This window comes from Salvia splendens, chromosome 4, assembly GCF_004379255.2.
Source record: "Salvia splendens isolate huo1 chromosome 4, SspV2, whole genome shotgun sequence".
Classification (NCBI taxonomy): Eukaryota; Viridiplantae; Streptophyta; class Magnoliopsida; order Lamiales; family Lamiaceae; genus Salvia; species Salvia splendens.
The window spans coordinates 24,852,905-24,857,132 of NC_056035.1; the positions used below are offsets into that span (position 1 = coordinate 24,852,905).

Sequence of the window (4,228 nt, forward strand, 5' to 3'; positions counted from 1 at the left end):
ACCAACAATTGGCCCGATTTTTCTGGGGCTCGACAAGCGAGAAAAGAAAGATACACTGGATCGGATGGGATCAGATTTGCCTTCCCAAGGCCGAAGGAGGCCTCGAAATCCGTAAGTTCAGGGAGGTGCTACGTGCTTTCAACATCAAGCTTTGGTGTAGGTTTCGGGAGCAAAGCTCACTCTGGGCTAAGTACATGATGGCCAAATACTGCCACAAGGCCTCCCCAGTCACTACGAGGGCTTCGGGTAGAAACAGTACGACATGGAAGAGACATTTGAAGGCTCGGGCACAGGCACAACCGCACATCCGTCGGGTGGTTGGACAAGGGAAACTATATTTTTGGGATGACTTGTGGCTCGGTGATACCCCCTTACAGGAACTTTGCCTTGATGAAAGGGGTGATCCATTAACATTTGTTGCGAACTTCATCACGAATGGGTCTTGGAACGAGCCCAAACTCCGCTTGCTACACACCCAGGCCGGACTATCTCACCAAGCCATCACCAAGATACTTGACACGCCAATCATTCTGGGTGAACCAGACATACCAACATGGACGTTGTCTCGAACAGGGGATTTCTCTCTACGGATTACTTTTTTTTTGTCGTACTGGCTGAAAAACTCTCAATCATATTATCAAAAAACAGGAATGTTAGGTGATAGTTATCAATCCAACATGAGAAATTACTGTAATGGATGAAAAATTGGAGATGACTTTTATAAATGTTCTAACTGACAACGAAGCCCTAACAACATTCGCAAAACATTAAAAATAACCCAAATTCTAAACCAACCATTGGGTTCAAATCTATACTTCGACCTCAACCTCAGCCGGTGCCAAAGCTGGGCGGAATGCTTCTTCTTCCTTTGGAGGATGAATGATGACAATATCCGGAAGAGGAGTAACTGGACCAAGCTTTCCCTTAGGATCCCAATCAAGCATGATCTTCACCTTGATACCAAGAACTCCTTGGCTGAGAAGAACGTGTCTGGCAGCAGAGTCGATGTATTATTCTTTAATTGGTTGACCAGAAGAAATCATGTATCCATCCTTGAACTTCTGGACTTTGCACGCTGAGCCCTAAGTTTCCCCTTAACGATAACCTCACAACCCTTTGCCCCATTCTCCATAACAAATCTTAGAACACCATAGCATGCCCGTCTAACAGCAAGGCCACCGAGGAGTTTGTAGCGAAGGGATTCAGCCTGAGCAATGGCGTAAAGCCCTTTGTTGTTAACCTTCTCATCATACAGCTCCACGTTGTTTTACGGAAACTTAAACCTCTTCTGCACCACTGAGGTGAGCTCCCTAATCCTCCCGCCATTCTCTCCGAGAACGTTTTGGTTGCGGGTAGCTCAGATGATGATCTTTGTCCTCATTGGAGTAACTCTAACCTCGACACCGGAGTATCCGTCCTCCGCTAGCTCACGAGTGAGCACCTCGTTCAACTCCGCGAAGAACACTCCATCAGCCACAAACTTTCACTTCTTGCTCATCTGAGTCGCCGCCATGTTTACGGTTGCAGAAGAGCAGATCTGAGGGATTCGCCGTGCGACGGTGCGAGAATATGGAATCCCTTCTCTCTACGGACGACTTGGGAGACCACCCGCGCATGAAGGCCTATCATCTAGGGGCTCGAGGACGTGTGGAAAGCGGGCCTCACTTCATTCATATCTATTTTCATTTGGAGGCTCCTCTCCAACCGAATCCATGTGGACACAAAGTTACAATGGAGGAGGATGGAAATGGCATCCAAATGCCAGTGTTGCCCTCATAGGCCGAGTATTGAGTCTCTCCAACACCTCTTCATCCAAGGGGCTGGAGCTCGTAGTGTGTGGAGGGAGTCCGATTCTTGGTTTGAAGGAGCCTCCCCACCCCTCCGGATCAATGATACAATTCCAGAAAGGCTCGCTGTGTGGGCCAAAAGACTACAACAACCAGGCATGAAACACATTAGCCGAGCCATGCCATATCTGATCCTATGGTTCCTATGGGCGGAGCGTAACCGAAGCCACCATCAATCGGTGCAATTTAAGGCGTTCAATGTGGTTTGAAAAGTGCAAATGTTCCTTCGAAATAGCATGGCCAATGGAAGCATTAAACCAAAACATTGGAAGGGAGTCCAACTTAAAATCATCGTCCCAAGCCAGATTGAGAATCAGAGACTAAGTCCCCCTGTGATGCCGATCAAATAGAATCCCCCAGACGACCCCTTGATCAAGCTTAACACAGATGGAGCATACATGGAAGCAACAGATAAAGCCGGGGGGGAGGATTAGTCTGAGACCATGCGGGCTTTTTTGCTTGCCGCGTTCGCCTCCCCTCTTGAAGCCCACTCCACCCTCGAGTCGGAGCTAGTAGCATACACCATGGCCTGGCACTCGCCTCGGAATTCAAGCGATCTATCTGGGTTGAATCGGATACCGAACAAGCTGTCAAACTTCTCAATGGCTTAGAATGGGGCCCCAACCCATATATGTCGAGTCATGGCGCGCCTAGCCATCCACAAGCGCCAACTTACCATCCGAACCACCTTCATTCATCGGGAGGGAAACAATGCAGCTGACCTACTAGCCAAATTGGGCCTTGAGAGAACCGACTACCTACGCATGAATGCCATTTCGGAACCGAGACACCTTAGAGCAATCGTCCGGATGGACGCAATGGGAGTTCCTAACATTCGGGTTAGAAATGAGGACGGAACCTAGACATGAGGAACGAGATAGGGGTGAAAGAGAGTGGAATTATTTTTACCTTTTTGATTGTAACTTTGGAGGGAGTAGGACGAGGCCCGAGCCATGTGGGATCGGACCGCATACTACTCTTGAAATTTGTGTAGGCACACCACTTTTGGGAGTGGCCGTGTTTTGTACCCCTTCCTTTATGAAATATAGGGCCGAGGGACCCACGAACCCTCCACCTTGAAGGTGTTTCCAAAAAAAATAGATTCAAAAGGTTTACTTGTTGGCCAAGTAAACGCATATAAAAGTTACGTTATGAAATGAGCTTATAGATATGACAATTACTATGATGTTGTATTGACCAAAATGATCCTATCATAATTTTTTTTAATTAACTCCTATTTTTTTTTTTTTTTTTTTTTTTTTTTTTTTTAAACACCTTTACGGTGGAGGGTTCGTGGGTCCCTCATCCCTATATTTCAAAATGAGGTAATTACAAAGCGCGGCCACACCCGAAGGTGGTGTGCCAAGACAAAAACCAAGAGTAGTATGCGGTCCGATCCCACAAGGGTCGGACCTCATCATACTCCCGACAAAATTACAAGAAGCAAGTGAAAACAAATCTAGTCCCCGTCCCTTCCTAGGGTACGAACATGTGAAAGGCCCATTTGATCCATGCGGACGAGGTCCGCAAGCTCTCTCGGCACCGAGTCTTGTTGCATTTGTTGGCCTCTATCTCTCCCTAGTCCCATTCTCGCAAGGAAATCCGCCGCCTTGTTTCCCTCCCGGTGAATGAAGGTGGCACGGAATTTAAGTTGGCGCTATATAAGGGAGGAAATTACAAATAAACTTCTATACTATAGATACGAGGAAATTACAATTGATGTCAAGAGGGCTCGAACTCAGCACCTCATGCAATAATGTTTAAGCTCCTTGCCGCTAGGACAAAGGCTCTTGACAAAATGATCCTATCTTAATGCCATTTATTACGTACCAAAGATCATATAAGAGTTAGGCATCAAATTAGCTTTTAAAATATGACAATTTCTATGGTGTTATATCGACCAAAATGATTGTATCATTATGCCATTAGCCGAACTCCCCTCCAATGCTTCTGCTTAATCGTTCCATTGGCCATACAATTTCGGATGAACATCTGATCCTGCCAAACCATGTTAAAAGGCTTGAATTGTACCTGCTGATGTCGGCTCCTGTTTCGTTCCGCCTAGATGTATCAAAAGATGAGGTATGGCATGATACGGCAAAGGTGTTTCGTATCGTGCTGCAGGATTCTTTGTGACCAAACTTCGAGCCTTTCTGGAATTGTGCCATTAACCCACGCCTGTTCCTCTTTTTTTTTTTAAAAAAAAACACCCCAAGGGGTGGAGGGTTGAGGCGGACCCACGCCTGTGCATTACCAAAAACCATTTGCAACCACCAAACAAACACCGAGTCATCCAAAAGTGACGACTCGCCATGACAAATTAGAGTACAACGAGGGCCTCCCTAACGACTAGAGTGGTCATCTATATACTCTCAAAAATC

At 46.5% G+C, this 4,228-nt stretch overlaps 1 pseudogene; it reads right to left on the minus strand.

Annotated features, from left to right (window-relative positions):
• Nucleotides 1–807: 807 nt before the first annotated feature.
• Nucleotides 808–1,513, minus strand: LOC121799619 (annotated as a pseudogene).
• Nucleotides 1,514–4,228: the final 2,715 nt, after the last annotated feature.